The 24,061-nt window shown below is 42.9% G+C and overlaps 1 protein-coding gene and 1 long non-coding RNA gene across 4 annotated transcripts in view; one reads left to right on the top strand and one right to left on the bottom strand.

Moving 5' to 3' along the window:
- Positions 1–24,061, top strand: part of LOC116692143 (nucleolar protein 4) — a 185,689-nt gene that overhangs the window by 149,294 nt on the left and 12,334 nt on the right. The gene's annotated exons all lie outside the window — the stretch shown is intronic.
- Positions 3,914–4,853, bottom strand: LOC116692187 (uncharacterized). Its single transcript, XR_004332655.1, has 4 exons — positions 4,843–4,853; positions 4,572–4,755; positions 4,200–4,324; positions 3,914–3,961 (listed from the first exon to the last, which is right to left on the bottom strand). It is a non-coding gene; the product is annotated as an uncharacterized LOC116692187 (long non-coding RNA).

The following is a 24,061-nucleotide window of genomic DNA, read 5'->3' as shown; positions in this document are numbered from 1 at the left end:
TCGAGCCGCCCCATATATGGGACCCGGAATTCACCTCCGGGCTGCATGGGGTACCACCACCGAGAGGTGGCGAAGTTTGCCGGGCAACTTTAACCCAACTGGAGTTGGGGCCTGGGGACAGATTAGACTAACGAGTACTCAGCTTGTAGTCCCATAACTTCTGCGAGGCCGCGGTATCCATTACCAGACACTTGGACAACAACACATAGTCGTCCTGCCCTGGGTCCCGCCAACGGAATCAACAGTTCCACTGTATCTCCCCCGAGTGTAGGGTCTGGGGCTCGAGACAGAACGTCCTACCCCCCAAGTAAGCTCTAGATCCAGAGCTGGGATGCCGCAGTTAATCACGTGGACATTCATCAGCGACATGTCCTGGTGGCCGCGAGCCTATGTGCTATGGAAGAATCACGCTCCCAAAACCTCCCACCGAGCCACATCCAAACCACAACGCAACCGGAAATCTTCCTACACCAACTCGAGAGGCTGAAGGACCCTGACGAGCCCAGGGAAACACTCGCCAGGGAAACCCACAACCTGGACCCCAAGTCAGTGCGGGCTTCGAATCAGCTAGCCACCGGACACCAAAATATAGTCATGGGAGTGCATGTCAATGTAACAGCATCAACAGGTGACATGCCCCTGTATATGCTGTGGCCGGGAGACCCACCGCCCCTCTCCCGAACCACGAGAATGGCCTAGGTTCTCGTTACGACTATATCCGTAGGTGGGACATTCACAGACTGTTTCTACATAGAACCGACCGAGCCGTTCGTAACAGGGCGACAAGTCCGCAAGCTACTGTGCCGGAACCTTTCACCACTGGGTATTGGGCCTCAGCTGTTCCCCAGTGGTTAGTGAGCCCCGGCCGGTCTCCAGCAGGCACCCTGAGACTACTATGTCACCGCCGTCCGTCCCGTGCAGGCATATCGCAATAGGGATCACGTTTCCAGCGATCCTGTCCCGGATTATCACGCGTCCACGCTGGCCCCCGCCTTCCCTAGAGAAGGCGGGAGACCCGGATCCCTGACCACCCATGTGTGCCCACGACTCGAGAGACGCAGGACGCACAGAGATGAACAGGAGAACCATGACGCCGCGCAGCCTGGCAGAGACAGGGGATCTTTCAACCCCCCCTCTGAGACCAGTGGGGCTATCGCAGACTGTTTCCGCACCTAACCAACCGGGCAATTTCAAAACAAAGAGACTTATAAGCTAGCTACTATGCCAGAACATCCCCCAGTGGCTACTATGCCTGAGCCATTCACCACCAGCAGTGTCCCCGCCGTCACTAGCAGGCTCCCTGAGACTACTGAGCCGTCCTATAGCTCGGTACGGGCATATCGCAGCAAGGGACATAAACTACGACCCGGCCCCGAGCTCTCGCATCTTCGCCGACCTCTCCCTCCCAGACAGGGAGCTGTCAAGGCCCCTCGACCCCCCATATATGCCCCTAACCTACTCAGAGGTCCAGGACGTATAGAGGGGGAGCCAGGAGTGCCCAAGAGGCCGCGTGGTCCTTACCAGAGACGAGAGGTACCAGGACCCCTCCTCTGAGACCGGGTGGGACTTTCACAGACTGTTTCTACCCCGGACCAACCGAGCATTTCATTACAGGGAAGGATCCGCCGACTAATGTGCCGGTGGTGGTCACCAGCGGCTACTATGCCTGAGCCGTTCACCACTGATTATAGAGCCCCGGCCGGTCATCCACAGTCCTCCCCATAACTACTATGCATCCGCATCAGTCCGACATAGGCATATCGCAGTAGGGGTCATATCGCTATAACCCAGTCCCGGATTCTAACACGTCTTCGCTGACCCCTACACCCCTTACGAGAGGTAGGAGGTCAAGGTAATACCGAGGCCTTCACCCGCCCAACGCCCCCCAGGGGGATCGTCCAGGCGCGGCAGAGAAGAGCCTGCGGTAACCTGAAACGCCGCGATTCCTTCCGCACCAATTGTTAGTCAGAGACCATTCACAGACAAGTCCCAGCAGGACCAAACGGGCCGTTCGTGACAGGAGAACAACTGCAAGCCACCATACCAGGACGACTCGTCAGCAGCAATCACATCTGGTACGTTTCATGCCACTGGAAGTGTGTGTCCGGGTCAGCAACCACATGCCCCTGTCACTACTATGTCACTTACATCGGTCCCACCAAGTCCCATCGCAGCAGGGAACGTGTGGACACGTTCCAGTCTCCATACCAACATCCGGCCAACTAGCCATCCCAGGGTTTTACGGGTCCACTTAGCCATCCCGGAGGATGTTACCACGGACACCACGAGGAGGTGGGACCCAACCGACTGTTTAAGGCCCTCTTCCTGCACTCTCCACTTTAACAGCTGACCGGCCTTCACCCTCGCTTCCAGCTGCGACACCTAAGAGAGTCATAGTTACTCCCGCCGTTTAATGAGGGGCCAGGGGCATGGAGGGATTTGTAGGTGAGAAGGAGGATTATGCACAGCAAAAAGTCCAGTGTTGAATTAACTCCCACAGAGTTGATTTCAACACTTTTTGAGGGTTTATATAGGTCCACACTCTCCAGAGTTAAATTAACACTTTCAAAATAGTTAAACAAATAACACTCTGCCAGAGTTCCTTTTTTAACTCGCAAAACAGAGTTATAGTAACACTGAGGGATTAGACAACTAACACTGCTCCGAGTTAATTTTTTAAAAACTATTTGGGGTAATTTCACTCCCTAAAGTGTCAATTATCTACACTAAAAAAATGTTAATTTATTCAATATCATGTATTTATTAATTAAATATTTACTTATATTAATAACAATTAATCACGATAAACAATCATTTTCAAAAACATTTATTTGTGCCTTATCTCCCTTGCAGTTGGTTGAATTAAAACATTGTGAATGAAGGTATAATGTACATATTTTCATCTGAAACATTGTATGAGCTTTGAATTTCAAACGGTTTATAAAATTTAAGCTCAGACATTTTTAGTAGACATTTTTCCGCAATTTGTAATACTCTGAATGCATGATGATGGTTATCAAAATTCTCTGTAAATAGCTTGTTTGTCAAAAAGAAAATTGATCTTCAACCAAAAGTACATCACTTATTTGACAAAAGACTGGCACGTCTTCTCCATTGCACTGCAAATAACTAGTCCAGCTTTATACTGTACACCATCAACTTTAACCCAACTAGTTGAGAAAACATCTTTTGACAAGATCGTTTCAAACATTTCATTGTTGATCACATTCTCATCTCTGAAGAAAAAAGATTTAATTGGCCCATACTCATTTTGTTTGAGGGTAAACGTTTCCCAGTGATAAGCAATGGCCATCTGATGCTTTTTAGCAAGCGATTTGGTTTTGTTTTTGAAATTTTTAAAACAATCTTTAAACAGCTTGTGTTTTGCCTCAAACATCATACAAAACGTATATAATAAGGGGCCAATTTTCCTTATAGAAGATGGTATGCACACTATTGAGGTGCTTCCAAAAAGCTGTATATGATAAGAACCGATGCCTACAGCCTTGCTGAGAACAAAACAATTTGAACTTGAATCCATGAAAGTAACCATGTTCAACTCTTAAATGTGGAATCAACTGCTGACTGCTGGGATAATTTTTCTGACACAGGAAACAGGTCAACATTTTATAGCGTCTTACTCACAGGGTGAGAGTGCTACTGGCTGGTTAGGCAGTCTTGCTCTCAAGTCTTTAACTCTGGGTGACACCTTCATTTTCCCCACATCAGTGTCATACACTGTTGTCTGCAGGAATGTCTAGGATGTGCCACATCGTAAGACAAATTAAACAAAAAATGTGCTTTGAAAAGTTCATCAAATGCCCAGAGAGAGAGGTTTGCCTTGCATGGGATGAGACGCTTATCCACGGTGATATAGAACCTGTCAATCTTGCTCTTCTGTTGCCCAACAACAAGGAGGTACGGCTGCCGACCCGGCTGGTTTCGGAGATGATCCTCCAAACTGCAGCATGATTAGGGTTGAGATCAGAAAACTGAAAATTAGACACAAGAAAAATGTGCAGCCTAAGAGAAAACTACATCATAGAAGTGATTATCCAAACATATTTTCATTAGCTAGTGCTATATGGGCATGATGACTTAATTACAATTCCATCCACTTTTTTAACAACGCTCATTTACATTTGTGGCTAAGAAAGTGACATGACAAATTATTATCATCACCTTAATTATATAATTACCTTATGAAAGACAACAAGTCTCTCAACTGCATCGCATGCACACATTTTTGGAGACTTCCGTCCCTCTGGAGGTGGTGGAAGGAGATGTAACAGCAACACCAGGGAAGCCATATCTTGGTCATAGGCTGAGGACAAAGAGTCACAAGAATTAAAAGAAAACTCTTCAAATGTAATACTTTTCAAGTTTGAATGAGAACCGGGAGGCATCATGAGAATGTTGTAAACCGTTATCCATCTAATAGTCACATTTATCCCAAAAATCAGATCAACGTTCAGAGATGCACAGAATAAAGAAATGAAATATTATTGCAGTTAGAGTTTAACTGCAATTATAGCAAATTTATTCAAATAAAAAAAATTAAACCATCTCACTTGTTGCCTCATCAAGATCACTTCCTGGGGGACTTTCTGCTGACTGCACCAAGCGACGTAGCTCTGGTGTTGAGGTGAGCTGCTTAGCCTCTTTTATGACATTTGGCTTGAAGAACAAATCCCATTTCTGAAGCAGCATGGAGGATATGTCGTCATCAAATAGGAGAGTGAAGTCTTGGTCCACCTTTAAGAAAGAAAATATGAAACTACTACTACTTCAGGAAATGCATTCAATTTTCAAGCAATTCTCAACATCTCATCCCAAACGTACCAATCCTTTTGGGAACATCACCACTATCCCACGTGCACAATCTTCTCTGATTGCTTTAGTGGGGTGGTACCTGAGAGGAGATATTTAATCAGTACATTTATGTAAAGGCCATACAGTTATTTGGCACAAATGAAAACAATGTAAAAAAAAAAAACATACCCATGCTTGTCAATTATGAGAGCCACCAGGATGTTCACCATTCTTCTTGCAGCATCTGTTAGGGTTTCTGTTGTTTGATACTCCTGTGGTACTTCTTCACCCCCAGACCTGCCTCTTAGCACAGCTTCAATCAACTAATAAAAAACAAGAACATTAGAATACAAAACAATTTTGTACTTTAGCTTAAACTTAGTAATTTCAGTACAATTAACTGGTAATATATATTTTTACTTACACGTAAATGAGTACTTTTTCCAAAATTGCAGGTCATAGACTCTGATGGGTCACCAAATACAGTGGGTTGCTGGTCACACAGACAGCTAACCATGTGAAACACCGTCTGCATATTGGGACATGTTTTTTGCGGCCCCTTTCATGTTCATAGTGAAGGGCAAAAAGGAAAAGGAAAAAGGACGTTAGCTCCGGCCTCAAACAAGATTTTTTGCAGTAAAAAAACATAACACTTTGTTTTTTTTCTTTGTTAAATCATCATTGATAAAGTTGGAGATGGCTTAAGTAACAAACCGTTAGCTACCTTACCATACACTGCTAGCTAGCTAGCTAATCACCAGGACAAATTTGCTGTTCAGTCCTGGCAACAAACACGGTTTTGTAAGTCATACTTTCTCTGTAGAAGTTTCATTGTTCATACTAAAATTCTCCGCATCAATTGATAATTGTAATTCAATTCGATTTTATTTATAGTATCAATTCATAACAAGAGTTATCTCAAGACACTTTACAGATAGAGTAGGTCTAGACCACACTCCAGAATTTACAAGGACCCAACAGTTCTAGTAGTTTCCTCCAGAGCAAGCAACAGTGCAACAGTGGCGAGGAAAAAACTTCCTTTTAGGCAGAAACCTCGGACAGACCCAGGCTCTTGGTAGGCGGTGTCTGACGGGCTGGTTGGGGTTAGTGGAAATATCAAAAATAGAAAAAATAGTAGTTTGTAGCAGTTCTTTGCAGTAGTTCATGGCATAGCAGGGCACTGTGCGGCATTACAAGGCACAGCAGGACGTAGCAGGGCACTGCAGTGTAGCAGGATGAACATGGCACCGCAGAACGTGTAGCGGGACCATGGCGACAGCTGCTACCATGATTTTGGAGCATCCCTGATCCGAGGGAACATGCTGGGGAAAGAAGAACATAAGAACTCCGGGGAATGACTCCCCAGAGCTAGCTTAGTAACACGCGTTTCTGGGACATGGATGCATATAAATGAAAAGATAGGAAGATAGAGGAGAGAGGAGCTCAGTGTATCAAAGGATGTCCCCAGCTGTCTAAAACTATTACAGCAAAACCAAGAGAGACAGGGTAAAGAGAGGAGCCTGGTCGGGCTAGAACTCTCCCCAACCGGATTGGGCTTTATGCCAAGTCTCCCTTTAGTTTTATTATATGCTTGATTATATGATAGATAAATCTGACAACTATGACAAGAAGCAGGTGGGCCGGGTTAGGCGGACGCTGCGACTCCTCACTTCCTAACAATATTCAATTCTATGCCCTAACTATAAGCTTTATCAAAGCATAACCAAGAGAGACAGGGTAAAGAGAGGAGCCTGGTCAGGCTAGAACTCTCCCCAACTGGATCGGGCTGTATGCCAAGTCTCCCTTTAGTTTTATTATATGCTTGATTATATGATTGATAAATCGGACAACTATGACGAGAAGCAGGTGGACCGGGTTAGGCGGACGCTGCGACTCCTCACTCCCTAACAATATTCAATTTTATGCCTTAACAATAAGCTTTATCAAAGAGGAAAGTCTTAAGCCTACTCTTAAATGTGGAGATGGTGTCTGCCTCCCGAACCCAAAGTGGAACCTGGTTCCACAGAAGAGGAGCCTGATAACTGAACGTTCTACTTTTAGAGACTCTAGGAACCACAAGTAACCCTGCACTCTGGGAGCATAATGCTCTTGTAGGGTTGTAAGGTACCATGAGCTCTTCAAGATAAGATGGTGCCTGACCATGAAGAGCTTTGTAGGTGAGAAGAAGGATTTTAAATTCTATTCTAGATTTTACAGGAAGCCAATGCAGAGAAGCTAAAACAGGAGAGATGTGGTCTCTTTTCCTGGTTCCTGTCAGAACACGTGCTGCAGCATTCTGGATCAGGTGAAGAGTCTTTATGGATTTTTTTGAGCAGCCTGATAACAAAGAATTGCAGTAATCCAGCCTAGTAGTAACAAATGCATGGACTAGTTTTTCTACATCATTTTTAGACAGGATATTCCTGATTTTTGCAATATTACGTAGGTGAAAAAAGGCGATCCTTGAAATTTGCTTTAAGTGAGAATTAAAGGACATGTCCTGATCAAAGATAACTCCAAGATTCCTCACAGTAGTGCTGGAGGCCAGGGTAATGCCATCCAGAGTAACTATCTCTTTTGATAATGCGTCACAGAGGTGCTTGGGTCCCAGAGGTGCTTGGGTCCCAGAGCAATAACTTCAGTTTTATCTGAGTTTAACATTAGAAAATTACAGGTAATCCAGGTTTTAATATCCTGAAGGCACATTTGAAGTTTAGCTAACTGGTTAGTTTCATCCGGCTTGATTGATAGATATAATTGAGTGCATAACAATGAAAGTTTATGGATTGCTTCCTGATAATATTGCCTAAAGGAAGCATATATAAAGTGAACAAGATTGGACCGAGCACGGATCCTTGTGGGACTCCATGACTAACTTTGGCGTGCACAGAGGATTCATCGTTAACATTAACAAACTGAGATCGATCTGATAAATAACACTTAAACCAGCTTAAAGCAGTCCCTTTAATGCCAATTAAATGTTCCAACCTCTGTTATAAGATATGATGGTCAATGGTATCAAATGCAGCACTAAGATCTAATAACACAAGTACAGAGATAAGTCCTTTGTCTGATGCAATTAGGAGGTCATTAGTAATTTTCACAAGTGCTGTCTCTGTATTATGATTAACTCTAAATCCTGAGTGAAAGTCCTCAAATAAGCTGTTGTTATGCAGAAAGTCACAGAGCTGTTTGGCGACTGCTTTCTCAAGAATCTTAGAGAGAAATGGAAGGTTGGATATAGGTCTATAGTTGGCTAAAACATCTGGATCAAGGTTGGGCTTGAGGTTTAATTACAGCTACCTTAAAGTGATGTGGTACATAGCCTGTTAATAAAGATAGATTGGTTATATCTAGTAGAGAAGTGCTGACCAATGGTAAAACTTCTTTAAGTAGCCTAGTCGGGATGGGATCTAAGAGGCAGGTTGTTGGTTTAGCTGAAGAAATTATTGAATTAAATTGATAAAGATCAAGTGAAGCAAAGCAGTCTAAACATACATCTTGTTTTACAGCTGTTTGTAAGGTTCCTGAGTTTAGAGATAAGTCAGTGCCAGTTAAAGGCAGGTCTTGGTGAATTTTGCTTCTAATAGTTATAATTTTATCATTGAAGAATCTCATAAAGTCGTTACTACTAAGAGCTATGGGAATACTTGGCTCAGTAGAGCTGTGACCTTCTGTTAGCCTGGCTACAGTGCTGAAAAGAAACCTTTGGTTGTTCCTATTTTCCTCTATTAATGACGAGTAGTACGCTGCTCTGGCATTACGGAGGGCCTTCCTATACGTTTTAAGACTATCTTGCCGGATTAAACGAGAATTTTCCAATTTGGTTGAAACGCCAAATCTTCTCAAGTTTCCGTGATATTTGCTTTAATTTGTGAGTTTCAGTGTTATACCATGGAGCTAACCGTCTTTGTTTTATTATCTTCTTCTTTAGCAACAGAGTCGAGTGCCGTTCGCAGCGAGCCTACTGCACTATCAGCAAAATGATCGATTTGGGAGGGACTAATTGTACAGTAAGTTTGAGGTAATTGCACTTACCATGTGGTACTGCATGGAAGGTAGAAAATGGCGCTGACTTGTCTCCTCTGTCTCCAAACGTAGAAGTGAAATGTATGGGCGGAGCTTAATTACATCTCTGCAGAGTTGATTAAGCCATAGACTGTATATAACGGTCTATGGTTAACACTGACCGGATCAACTCTGTCAAATAACTCCAACACTGAACACCATTTAAATCAAAATGTGTTAAAATTACACTCTGGGAGTGAAAATCAACTCGGAAATGTTTAACCCTGAAATTTCAACACTCCAATTTTTGCTGTGTGGAGGATATATGTGTGCGGGACATAATTGGGAGCCAGTAAGGGTGGAGGAGGGTTGGGGTGATGTCTGCCAGGCCAAGAGTTTTGGACATACTGGAATGTCTAGGGTTTTGCTGGGGACCCCAGACAGGACTCCATTGCAGTAGTCTAAACAGGAGGTAATGAAAGCACTTGTGATAAAATTAAATATAATTGTTTTTTTTAAACACATGGCGGAGTTTATTCCACCTCAGCAGGAAGTGTGTTGGCCAGTGTAAGCGGGGGTACGATCCCCCGGGCTACTGTTTACACGGCCACCGCATTAAAGAAACAATCTGCTTAATTAATGCCAGGGTTTTTAATCTGCCCTATTTAAATCAACGCATAAGTGCCCCTATCTTTACAATAGAGACATTGATTTGTTGCATTCTTTCCTGTGTTCAGCAGAACTGCAAAATATGCAGATTATTAAATCATATTGATTGAAGGTGCACTTTTGCACCTGCTCAGAGCTGCACTCAGGTGATGGATATCTCATTTTTTAATTAAAGGGCCGTTGCTCTCAAGTTCACAAGGACATATACTTTCTAATTAGAAGTGACTGCAAGTTGACTTTACATGTGCCATTTGGTGGACGTTTTGCTCCAAAGGGCCTCACATTTACAGCAGTGCGTTGTGGGTATTTTCACTGTCAAATGAACTCTGACAGTTAGAGATTTTCAGATGACATTTTCTCCTGTTGGTTCCATGTTGGACTCAGGTTTGCTGCTAGGTGCTTTTATCAATGTCCTGCCGTCAGTGTTGGCAGGTTTCTTAGCTGGCCGTCGTAGTGACGCTGCATGACACTGCCTTGACAGGCCCCAAAGGGACACAACGCACGCGTTGCTAGCTCCAACAAGCTCTCACTGAGTTTAAACCTGGTTGACCACACCGTGGATTTATGGGCTGCCATTTAAAAAAACAACAACCTTGAATTAAATGCACTACGGTCACTGTTGTTCAAATGGTTTATTAGGATAAACCCCTTGAGATGTATCATGTCGTTTTTGATGGGGTCCTAACAGATATATCACAGTCACCACATAACACAGGAGTAGAAAATAAATAAATTAATTAATACAAAATGAAATTTAAAATTGATATACAACATAAGTACAACAGGCAAAGGAACTACCTCATGCATTATATCCATCAAAACATTACAACCACTAGCGCGACACGGGACGAAGATTCTCTAGCGAAGATTCTCTCTGACCAATCACCACTGATTCTACGAGGTTTTAACAAAAAGAGCACAAAGTACTATACAAAAATTCTGGGATTGGAAAACCAAAAAAGAGCGAGTGGAGCCGTACCACCCATGGCAGCCCCCTCCCACCCTCCCTGTGCATGTCTCCATCCTCTTGGTCACATGGTTGACTAAATGCCAACAGGCTTTCCAACCTTGTTTTTGTCACTCTTCATGGGAGTGACAAAGTGGAGTAAATTGAAAAATGCCTGAGACCAGCTTGATTTACGGTGGGTGAAAGGCGTGCACATTTGTTGCCCCCCCCCTCCCCCTTGGGGGTTAATACGACAGCTTGCACGCAGTAAACGCAGAGACACACAGAGACACACCTGTTCTTTGACGGTCTCTCACGTTCACACACACATTGATGGAGATGTGTGTTGCTAGGTTAGCTGATGCAGCATCCTCCTCATTCCTCCCAAAGGATTGTGGGTTGAACTATGATTGACTGTTAAAGTCTTGGTCCACTTGTCCTCCTCCTCTTTGGGGACACACAGGCTTTTAGCTCTGTGTGTGTGTGTGTGTGTGTGTGGTGTGTGTGTGTGTGTGTGTGTGTGTGTGTGTGTGTGTGTGTGTGTGTGTGTTTTTGTGTGTGTGCGTGTCCTTAACGCAAGAGGACATTTGACCTCTTAAACACCTGGTGCCCCCCAGGCTGCAGGGAAACTCTAAACACGGCCATCCACCCCGAGACTGGACATGAGGGAGAAGAGAGAGTGAGTGACAGGAGATAGTGACAAGGACGGACAGAGATTTAAAGATGATGGAGAGAGATGGGGAAGGAGAGATGTTGACATTCACACTTTAGCCCCACTTTAACGTGTCCTTGACATATGAACTCCTCTTTTGTCTGTCATCAAGTGCTGAGTCGGGAAGGTCCTGAGTCAACAGATCCTCTGTGGGATGGAACGGCTGCAACTGTTGTCAATAAATGCAGACCCAGCCACGACCATAGAGATGATAAGAATAATGGCCGAAGCTTCCGGGCCTGAAAAGTGAAGCCAAGCAGGGGGTGACTCCACTTGCTCCAACGTATAGAAGTCTATAAGAAAATGACCATACTTCATACTTCGTATTTATTACCTCAGTTAACAGTGTCATAATGGGCCCTATCTTGCACCCAGCGCAATTGACTTTGTACACTGACGCATGTATTGTTCCTATTTTGCACCCGACACACAGCGGACTTTTCCCTCCTCAGACGCACGTCGGTCAATTAGGGAATAAACTTGTGCTGGTGTGTCCCGACGCAAAAGTTCCCTGGTGCGATTTTACAGTTTCAGAAAAAAATTCCACCACGGACCATTAGAAACCTAGTCCAAAGTTAGCTGTGCGTTATTTAGGTGCTATTTTAAGCTTGGCCGTAATGTAGAGTGTGCACACTGCATGTACACTTTGCCTCTCTCATCTCACAGACCCAGCAGTTCCCATTAATGCTAACCATACAAGGAAAAATATGACCTTGTTGTACACATTTCCATGAATCGTGGCTGTTTTGATGACACAAATGAGGAACTATTAGAGGACTTAAGGAGATGTGATGTTGAACTGCATGTGCCGATGCCCTTTAACCCAAACGCCCCAGCAGCAGCAGGAGAGACAGAAGAGCTGCATCGTCTATAGGGAGGTCATCTCCGTCTAATGTTAGACTACATTGCAAAAATATCACCATGCATTCACAACCTAGTGATTCAGTGAGAGTGGGCCCAAAACATCGGCAAGTATGCTTTGTGAAAAATCAAGCAATCAATAGGAGATGACCTCTGATTGGTCGATTGCATGTGACGCCTAAAACACACCTCTGATTAATGAAGACACTAAGAACAACCCTTTAGGACCTTGCACACCAACACTTTTTTCCGCCATCAAACCAGCAAAAGTGGATTTGGACACGCCCTAAACACACCTGTGCCACATGCTTCACACCAAGCACTTAGATTGTGAAATTGGGCCCTAGATGTGAAATGTTTTGTTGATCTGCAGTTCTTTTAAACACCTAGTTCTGTATCATTAAACTGTTAACTGGAACTGCGTTATGGAAAGCACCTCATCATGTATAGGTAAAATATGTCCTTTTGCTGCTGATCCCAGGACTGTACTGTGGAACTCAGAACGTAGTCACATGCATTGTGCAGCACTTGTCTGTAAAGTCTGAATGATTCAGTTTGATTTGCGTCTTGACACTTGAACTTTGGTGTCATGACTCTCATGTAGAGAAAGGGTTTTAAGTGAACAATCATGTTTCATGTGCTGTTTTACACTCAGCTTCTCACAAGCAGTTAATCCTGACCGGGCAGAGTTACTTCACTAAAGAGAAAGTGTTTACCATCTGTTGCATTTAGAAAAGGACACAAACGAACACAAGCTGACTGTACAAAGGCAAGGCAGCTTTATTTGTACAGCACATTTTAGCAACCGGGCAATTCAAAGTGCTTTACATAAAAACAATTAAAATAGGATGATCCAGGCTGTGTCAGGAGAGATGGAGGTGGCTAGCCTGGATGCCAGCCAAGGTTAGCCCCGCCCACAACATTTGAGGTTGGGAAGGTCGGTCTGGACTTGATCCGTTATGGACCAACTATGCTCCAACCAGAGCTGTTCTGACCAATCAGATTGCCAGGGCGGGGCTTTATGATGATCAACAGTAACGTAATCAACCACGTCACCAAAGAAAGAGCGCTTGGGTTGAATTACTTTACAACAAAGATGGCCGCCGCTGGAGAACTGAGATGTGTAGATTCCTCCAGGGCGACTGTTAGAGAAGATATCGACAGCACGTTCATTTTAAAAGAGGAACTGACTAAGGCATTTGTCGATCGAAAAGATGTTGTCAACTACATCACATTCTCCGTTGCTCTGATTGGCTGTAGGTCTCTCTGTTGCTCTGATTGATTGTAGGTCTATCCGTTGCTCTGATTGGCTGTAGGTCTCTCTGTTGCTCTGATCGATTGTAGGTCTATCTGTTGCTCTGATTGGCTGTAGGTCTATTCGTTGCTCTGGTTGTAGGTCTATCCGTTGCTCTGATTGGCAGTAGATCTATCCGTTGCTCTGATTGGTTGTAGGTCTATCCATTGCTCTGATTGGCTGTAGGTGTATCTGTTGCTCTGATTGGTTGTAGGTCTATCCAAATTGATGTATTTGTAAGATGTATTTTCTTTCCTGGTTGGGTTGAAACATCCCCCCATAATCACGGCCCAATGGAGCAGAATCAGATTCATATTCTGACTACAATCTGAGTATGACCACGTCAGGCCAGAAGGATTCCTCAATACTTTGAGATACAGGGGAAAGATGAAGGGGGAGGAAACAGGAGGTGATTAAAGTGCATAAGAGGGTATTAAACTCTTGACTCTGAGATCAGATTGCAAGATGTGGCGTGAAGGAGAATGTAGGATGCAAGGATCTGACTGACATTACGATGGCAGTGTGTCAGATTTAGAACATCTCGATGCCGTGACTCGGCAGAAGAGACGTCAGAGCCCACGTTGAACCTCGTTCAATCACCGCTTGTAGTTTATTGCAATTTGCATGTGGTGCAGAGGGACAAGGATTGTAAACAACCATGACATTGTGTTGTAGACATCAGCAGAATACACAATATGGCCAAAAGTATGTACATGTACTTGGACAACTGACTATTACATATGTCATGGCTGAACTTCTCATTATCATTAAAACAGCAAAAACCCCTTCCAAAACATTTAAAATGTCACTGTATCCTGTAGCATTAAAGCAGCGTAAAATCTGCATTCATTTATTACATTAAATATTTGGCTCTAAATGAGCACATTCAAATGTGAAGGTTTTTTTGGGGGGGAAGGTATAATTTTTTAGGAATTGGCTGGGTTGGCTCAGTGGGTACAGCAGGCGCACATATACTGAGAGGAGGTTGATGCCTCAATGCAGAGGTCCAAGTTTTAAATCCAACTTGTCACAATTTCCTACATATGTTCCCCTTTTCTCTCCCTAGTCCTATCAAATAAATGCAGAAAAGCCCAAAAAATAATCTTACATTTTTTTTTTTTTATAATTCAACACTCAAAATCCTGCTAATCTGCTTTATCAAGAGTGCACAGGTGTGGTTTAACCAGATTTGATTTGCAGTAGCCTGTCATCGCAGTTTGATTCAAATTCTAAATCCTGATTGATTCAGGGAGTAAGTGACCTCACCTCTTCAAACCCATGAGAAAAGCCCCGAAAACTACACTACAACTCTTTAGCAGAAAGTTGTGTGTCCATGCTTAGAGGAAGAAGCTGATGTGAAGTACAGTAAGAGGCCAAAAGCATGTATGTTGGAGGAGTATGTTGACATCTAGTTTCAGGATGTGCAGCCAACTGGTGTGCCTTTCCTTGTCCACCTCCCCCCCCCCCCCCGCCTCTCTGTCATCAGCTGTTTCTGTTGTCTTGCTGACATTGCTGGTATGTAACTCCATTTGTTCCAGTACTGTAGTTAAGTGCAATTTAGAGGTACTTGTGCTTTTCTTTAGCGTTTTCATGTCATGCTACTTTCTTCTTCTACTCCATTACATCCATTTGATGACTGCAGATGAACATATTAAAACCTATACTGAGAATATAAAATACAGAGAATTGTTGTACAGTAAATGAACGCACATGACAGGATAACAAATTAATACAATTAGCTCTGTTGCAGTCAACTACAAACTTCAACATGCATCTTATGTGTTACTGCATCACTAATGATGATCAAATATTATAATTTGTAATAACGTGACACCTAAAGCGCCCATTTGTCGGCATAGTGAGTACCTTTACTTTACATTTGACTAAAAGTACATGTTCTTCATTATACATTATATATATATATATATCTTCATTTGAGATTTTGAATGCAGGACTTTTAACTTGTAACAAAGTGTTTTTTTAAATTGTGTTATTCATACTTTTACATGAGGGAAAGATCTGAATACTAATCATGTAGCCTGATTCTGGCAGAGAAGAAACAGAGGCAGGACACAATACCATGGGAATAGAGGATGAGGAAGGATGCTTTGTTTGTTTCTGAAGGACTGAAGGAGAGAATGCAGAGAAGAGAGAGGGGGCTGCTCCCTGTTTAGCCGTCATGGGCAGAGAAAGGATAAAAATCCAGAGAACGGAGAGAAGCTGAGGGGGAGAGCAGCTATCCCTCACTGTAGAGTCATGGAGGGATGCGGAGGCAGTGAGTTGCTGCTGGGGGGGGGGGGGGGATTTGTGTCAAGGCAGCAAGAATTGGGTTAGCCTTAACCTCTACGCATGAATACTCCTTACACACTCATAAATACACTCTGCCATGCTTTCTAGCTCCTGGTCCCAGGGCTTCCCTCGTTCCCTCGTTCCCTCACTCCCTCTACATTGCCTTTTATTTGGCATTCACTCTCTCCAAACAGGCCATGTTTAAGATGTAAGTGTGATATTGAAGAATGTAAGACGACACATGGTCTGCATATTGCAACACTGACAGATATGGTCTATATGAGACAACATACTGTACCAGAACAGCAAAGATTAATATTAATGATGATAGGTAAAGAAGATGCAATCAAATCTAAAAGTCTCTCCCACGTGCCTGTCCCTTTGACTCAGTCTCTCTCCACCCTTCCCCCTACCATCCCCCACCTCAATCCTCCCTCATCCTCCCCTCCATCCCCTCTCTCTCCTCCTCCTGCTGCTTCCACCCCCGAGCCATGACCCTCTCCTCCGCCTCCTCTTCCCACCCCCCACCCCCCTGCTGACCTCTTTCCTTCTGCCTGGCTGTGCCTCCCCCCGTAGTGTATCGCCTTCTCTACCCATCTCTCGCTGTCTCCATGCAGCGGTTTGGGCTCCACCCCTCCCTCCTCCCCCCACCCAACGAATGACACAGTCGATACCATCCTCAGCCCCCTCTCTCTCTCTCTTTTTATGCATCACTCTCTTTTCCTCACAATCCAGCGCCTGCATTTTTCTCGTGCCGTTGACTCATTCAAATGACCTCCTCCTCTTCTTCCCTCCCTCTATACTGCAATCATCCTCGATTGGAGCCGCTTTCTGCTCCTATTTCAACTCATTTTTCTTATCTTATTCAGCTTCTAACAATGTTCATCAGTCAAAAGCTGACCATTTATGCCTTTCCATCTGTGTGTGATGCTGGGAATATTGTAGTGCATATAAATGCAACTCCAATTAAACAGTAAACCACAATACGTTTGGGTGTAAGTTGCATGTAAGCTAATGTTTAAAATGTGTCTGTGTTTCTCCATCCTTCCTCGGTTTCTTGTTATGGAAGTGGAAAGCTTGTGTGTGTGTGTGTGTGTGTGTGTGTGTGTGTGTGTGTGCGCGCGTTGTGTGTGTCAGGCGGACTCCTTGGCACACACCATTTATTCCACAATCACTTATTTAGTAGCCAGTCTGCCTGAAAAACGAGTTACAGACAATGAGAAAAAGATGTTATATTGCAGCATTTAACACCAGTTTAACCTCTTTTCTTAAGTGTTACATGAGAGGAGAGTCCATTTAAAGACAGACAGACAGATAGATAGATAGATCGATAGATAGATAGTCAGAAAGTATTTATTTGTAAACCATCACCTGTTTTATTTGAGGATTTTGAGACCAAATGTATAAGTTTAGAAGGTTTAATGTTTTTAGCATGAATTTTTGTTTCTGTTTTTCTTTCTTGCTCTTTGCCATCTCATGATAGTAGCATCTTTAGACTTAGACTTCCCTTTATTGATCTTTTTGGGATGACTCCCTCAAGGAAATTTAATTTCCAGCAGCTTACAAGACATTAGAATAGAGAATAAGGAGGTGTAAAAAAATAGAGAATATTAAAAAAAAGATAAGATATTTTTATTAAAAAAATAACAATAACAAACTTTTAGCTATAAAAAGATCTTGAGCATAATTAAAACCAAATAAATAAAACAGTTAAGCGCAGTTTGTGTCCAGGTATGTACAGTATGTAGATTATTAATTAAGTAATTAAGTACTAAATTTAATGTCTTTTAGTGCCTTTATACTTAAACTCCACTGGGTTTCAGCAGGAAGTATTGTGCTTTTTACCCCTCAGCTGTAGTTTCTTTTCAGATCAAGAATAAACCGGTGGTTCGACATCTTTTTGGTTGTGACCCCTCAGGGATGAGGGTCTATTTGAATCCACTCATCGACAGAGGTGGGTAGAGTAGCCAAAAATTGTACTCAAGTAAAAGTACTGTTACTTCAGAATAATATGACTCAAGTAAAAGTAAAAGTAGTCATCCAAATAATTACTTGAGTAAGAGTAAAAAACTACTTGATGAAAAAACTACTCAAGTAGTGAGTAACTGTTGAGTAACGTCTGATTTATTTCTTAACACAAGCATCAATCAGACAGACAAAAATACAAAATAATCATCTTTAGGCAAATTATAGTTCATCCAAACAATAAAATAAATTAAAATGTATTTATTAATTACAAAATAGCTTAAGTGAGAGACTTGTCACATCAAATTAGAATGGATACTTTATGTGTAAAACATACTGTATGTAACCTAAAAGACAAACATCCACCTCTCCACAGCAGAAACTAAAACCACCGCTACGTTTCCTCAGGTCAGATGTTGAGTTGTTGAATGCTCACATGTCCGTTTGATTTGGTCGACACAGAAGACGCCGCATGATGTAGCTGCTGTTTCGCACTTTTCCTAGAAGGTAACCATGCTTTCACTATGAGGCCGGGGGGTTCCTCCACGTCTGTGTTGCCTTGGCGACATTCTTTGTTTTGCTACGACTGTAAGGTAACACGTCCCGCCCATAGATATATACAGTCTATGGTCCCGCCGCTGAGAACGAGTATGGTCACGTGACTGCACAACGCCGTTTGATTGGTGGAACACAGTCACGTGGTAGAGTCTTAAGCGGAAGACTCTCTCTCTCTGTCAAAATAAAACATTAAAATAAGGCGTACGCTGGGGTAAAAACAATGACGCATAGAATACCAAAGAGGTAAAAAGAAAAGTAACGAGCTCCTTGTACCCTAATGTAGTGGAGTAAGAGTACAGTTTCTTCTTCACTAATCTACTCAAGTACAAGTAAAACCATAGTGATTTAAAACTACTCCTAGAAGTACAATTTTTTCAAAAACTTACTCAAGTAAATGTAACGGAGTAAATGTATCTCGTTACTACCCACCTCTGCTCATCGAGATGGTTTCATTTAAATTACAGTTCTCTGGAAGTAGCCAATATTTTGCAAAACAAAGTCCCAAGACACATACGCTATACACTTGTGTGGCAGAACTCTTTTTTTCCTCCTCTCCCAACCCCTCAGATGTATCTTGTGTTCCTTTGAGGGGCCCCAACCCTTAGGCTGCCTAACACTATCTAAAGTACCTTGACATGGGGCCGTTTCAGGAAGCAGGTTTAGTGAAAACGCTGATTTAGTTAACCCTGAGATGAGGGAAACAGAAAGGGAGGTTAATCAAACCTGAGAGAGGGGGGAACTTAACCTCAGTCAGTTACTATAATAACTCCAGCCCGTTTCAGAAAAACAGTTAACTTAACCTTAGATTCAGTTACTATGGTAACTCCAGCCCGTTTCAGAAAGAGAGGTAACTTAACCTCAGAGTCAGTTACTATGGTAACTCCAGCCCATTTCAGAAAGAGAAGTAACTTAATCTCAGAGTCAGTTACTATGGTAACTGAGCCTGTTTCAGAAAGAGAGGTATCTTAACCTCAGAGTCAGTTACTATGTTAACTGAGCCTGTGAGCCTAACCTGGTCAGGAGCAGGTTGTATTCTCTCAGTCTCCTCCCTCTGAGTCAGTGCTCTTTCATTTTCTCATTCATTCATTCAGTCTGTATCAGTCTCCTCCCTCTGACTCAGCACTCTTTCATTCATTCATTCATTCATTCATTCAATCCTTCATTCAGTCAACATCAGGTACATTTAAGACCAGTTTGTCATGTGTATGAATAAAAACACTTGTTGTTTTATTAATCATGTTAGGCAGACTATTAAACGTATAAATACATGTTCAAAATCGCTGTATTTGTGCATGAGTATTCCTGCCGACCAGTTTGTTTGTGGTGGTTGTCATGGTGAATCGTAGTATCATGGCTCCATTCATGCTCCCTTTTTATTGTGGTGGTGCACGCCCTTAACTCTGAGTCAACCTACTCAGAGTTGAGTGAACCAACTCAAATCAGCTGTTCTGGAACCAAAAACTCCTAGAGTTATAGAATAGAGAATAGAGAGAATACAGTCATAGTACTGATACAGAGTAACTACCATATCACACTTTACTACTGGAGCACTGAAATTCCAAGCTTCACTATATCAACACTGATGAATGCTGAGCAAAGTGTTGGGCCTAGGACTTTTACCTTTGGTACTTTGGTACTTGCTTCAAAGTATTTTCTGTATTTTTAAGTTATACATCCATGATTTTCAACTGCAGAGTTAGGACAGTCTGCTTCCTGTTTCTAACGGCACTCATTTGCCCAGTGTATTTTAATGGTCATGTGATATGCGTTGTCAAGCATGTCAATATGGACGGAGATTAATTCTGCTACTGCAGCTAAAACTCTTGTGTGATGGATGGAGATCATTTTTGTCTTGAAACGGGGCTTAGAAATGAAAAGGCAGTAGCATAATTTACGGTTCTATTGAGGCTCCACTCAGAGCTTCCGCCGTAGCCTACATCAGAGGCCTGAAGTTTATTCTTGTGCGCTGGTGTGTGTGTTTGTGTGTGTGTGGTAGAGGGAGTGAGTACTGACTCTAGAATCCTAGTGAGAGAAGCAAAGTGTCTCCCCTGTTCTTTCTGACCACGATGAGACATCTGTAGCAGGAGAAGCTAACCCCCTCCTGTTGTTTATGGAGAAGGAGAACCAGGAAATGAGTCGGGGGGGGGGGGGATGCCGTGATACCGAGTCACTGCCGTGCGAAATGCGTTACATGCATGTAGTTACATTTTTTTAGAGATGCACGTCAGGCTACGGCGTAGGGTGCCTGTCTCCACGTACCTATGTACGTAGCCACAGCGTAGACTTTTAACACAGAAGAAGAACTCACGCTTCAGGTGTCGGAGCGGTTGGGGTGGACGCCACACTTTAACTTTTAAAGCAACATTTTTTTGTTTTCAGCTTTTAATAGGAATATTTACTTCCTTCCAGTCTCCACTGTAAAAAGGTGGCATTGATAACAACGACGGGAGGAAGAGGATGTTACCAGGATTTAGATCAAGCTGGAGGAAAACGAGCTTGGTGGTGATCATGATAAGGGCATGAAGGTGGGGGAGGGGCCTCTCTCATAATGCAGGGTGGGGACTAGGTTGTCTGGTCCGGCTGCAGACTGGATGGCTTTAATCAAATAAACAGACGCTGCTCCACTCGACCCAGAACAATAGCCTCCACAGCAGCTGTATGCAGCCTCTCCCACATTGTATAGAACACAAAACCACATCTCTGGTGCCTTGGAGATACTACACACGTTGAAACAACCATTTTTGGCTACAACGTAATCTTGTGCACCCTAATTGTAATTGCTGGTACCCGGGAAGACGCTGGCAGTCCGAACACTGCCCGTGGCTTATATAATTTGAGAAGTCATTACTTTCCTCCCAGCAGCAGCAGACAAATTGTTTCCTCTTGTCAGAGTCATCTCTGTCAGAGTCCTGCTAGCCACAGGAAGACACTAACTGCCCCCCAATTTCATTCTGGCTGTGAGACAGCTGTGGCTGCAATGAAGGAATTTCCACATTTTTGTCGACGTTCATAATTTACTTTCCTAGAAGATACAGTGTGCTACAAGACATATTATCACTCTCCAACTAAAACCAAGTAAGAGAGGTGTTGGGAGACGATTTGTGAGCCGGTAGTTTGTGATGTTGTCAGAGTGGATTTCTTTATACTATTATAGGTTAATTATATCTATTCAAACTGAGCAAAATACATCAGAATGCAATCCAGAAGTAAAGCATTAATAAAATAAAAATGTTATGAACCATTGCAGAGCAGAACAGAAGCCAAGACCGATTATAAGAATCTCATACAGTTCATGAAGGAAGCCTGCCATCTGCTGGGCATTCAATATTATGTATGTGTGTATTCAAACTATCACAATATTTTTGACAAAATACCTCGATATCGATACTGAACGATATTGGAGTGAACTATTGGTGCTTGGTTGAGATTTTGGATAAATCATCAGTAATGTGGATATTATGACTAAGAGGGTAAAGGCAAATAATAGAACAACTACAACAGTCTGATAATTCCAGAAAATGACATCACTTTACTGTAATGCAACCAGGAAAAGACACCTCTTATGCCATATTACCATATCCAAAATCTAAGATGATATCTATTTTCATATAACAATATCTACTGTATATAATATCGACAAAAACTGTAATGTTAATGACTATTTCACACAGAATAAGTAGTCTTTAATCAGACTGAGATCAGAATGTATTCATGTTGTCGTCATACCAATAAAGTTCCATTTCTGCAACAACATGCAAAAATAAGAATCATAATGGTGATAGTTAAAAACGTGATGTTCATAATGTATGGAGCTTATAGGTTGTGCTAAATGTCAAAGCTAACTGTGGAATTGCCCTTTTAGTATTCTCTTTTGACTAAGTTGGTTTTCTGGATTCTGGGTCCTATGTTGATGTGACGTTAAGGTCATCCAGTTATTATGCTGTAAAGTTATTAGCAAGCAAACTTTGTTTATATCGTTAAAGAGAAATGACAAAGAAGAAGAGAGAGGGCGAAATAGAAGAGACCGAATATGAAAAAAGGACGAAGGCTGCATTTACACACTGCGGCGGTCCTCAGACAGTCCGGCAAAAAACGCTGGTCTTCCCATTCAATTGGACATTCATGCGCCGGTGGGGGCCGCAGGGGGCCACAGGGGGGCAGCCGGAACCCAAACCAAAAAGCAGTCATTATCTGGCGTTAGGCTTCATCCGTGAAGAGAACACCACTCAAAAGTGCCAGACACCATTGAATGTGAGCATTAGCCCACTCAAGTCGGTTATGATGATGAACTGCAGTCAGGTCGAGATAGAGATAAAGAGAGAGAGAAAGAGAGAGAGAGAGAGAGAGAGAGAGGGATGAACCCTAACCCTAACATCAGATACTGACTGCTTTTCGGACCCCACACCTAACAGACCCGAGTCACCGACCTCGCCGGACTGTTAGTTTGGGTTAGTGGGTCAGGGCCTTAAGGCACACCTGTGCCATAATCCTGCTGTCTAATCAGCATCTTGATGACACGCCACACCTGTGAGGTGGATGGATTATCTCGGCAAAGGAGAAGTGCTCACTAACACAGATTTAGACAGATTTATGAACAACAATTGAGAGAAATAAGTCTTTTGACTACATAGAAAAAGTCTTAGATCTTTGAGTTCAGCTTGTGAAAAATGGTTTGGGTTTATAATTTTGTCCAGTGTGTATATATATCCATATATGTACAGTGGTGTGAAAAAGTGTTTGCCCCCTTCCTCATTTCCTGTTCCTTTGCATGTTTGTCACACTTAAGTGTTTCGGAACATCAAACCAATTTAAACAATAGTCAAGGACAACACAAGTAAACACAAAATGCAATTTGTAAATGAAGGTGTTTATTATTAAAGGTGAAAAAAAATCAAAACCATCATGGCCCTGTGTGAAAAAGTGATTGCCCCCCTTGTTTAAACATACTATAACTGTGGTTGTCCACACCTGAGTTCAATTTCTCTTGCCACACCCAGGCCTGATTATTGCCACATCTGTTCACAATCAAGGCATCACTTAAATAGGAGCTGCTTAACACAGTAAGGTCCACCAGAAGATCCTTAAAAGCTACACATCATGCCGAGACCCAAAGAAATTCAGGAACAATTGAGAAAGAAAGTAATTGAGATCTATCAGTCTGGAAAGGGTTATAAAGCCATTTCCAAAGCTTTGGGAATCCAGCGAACCACAGTGAGAGCCATTATCCACAAATGGCGAAGACATGGAACAGTGGTGAACCTTCCCAGGAGTGGCCGGCCGCCCAAAATTACCCCAAGAGCGCAGCGACGACTCATCCAAGAGGTCACAAAAGACCCCACAACAACGTCCAAAGAACTGCAGGCCTCACTTGCCTCAGTTAAGGTCAGCGTTCATGCCTCCACCATCAGGAAAAGACTGGGCAAAAATGGCCTGCATGGCAGAGTTCCAAGGAGAAAACCACTGCTGAGCAAAAAGAACATCAAAGCTCGTCTCAATTTCTCCAAACACATCTTGATGATCCCCAAGACTTTGGACAACATTCTGTGGACCGATGAGACAAAAGTGGAACTCTTCGGAAGGTGTGTGTCCAAGTATATCTGGCGTAGAAGGAACACTGTATTTCATAAAAAGAACATTATACCAACAGTAAAATATGGTGGTGGTCGTGTGATGGTCTGGGGCTGTTTTGCTGCTTCAGGACCTGGAAGACTTGCCGTGATAAAAGGAACTATGAATTCTGCTGTCTACCAAGAGATCCTGAAGGAGAATGTCCGACCATCTGTTCGTGTACTCAAGCTGAAACGAACTTGGATTCTGCAGCAGGACAATGATCCTAAACACACCAGCAAGTCCACCACCGAATGGCTGAAGAAAAACAAAATAAAGACTTTGGAGTGGCCTAGCCAAAGTCCTGACCTGAATCCTATTGAGATGTTGTGGTATGACC

Source organism: Etheostoma spectabile, chromosome 7 (genome assembly GCF_008692095.1).
Source record: "Etheostoma spectabile isolate EspeVRDwgs_2016 chromosome 7, UIUC_Espe_1.0, whole genome shotgun sequence".
Lineage (NCBI taxonomy): Eukaryota > Metazoa > Chordata > Actinopteri > Perciformes > Percidae > Etheostoma > Etheostoma spectabile.
This window is presented reverse-complemented; position numbering and strand designations above follow the sequence as displayed.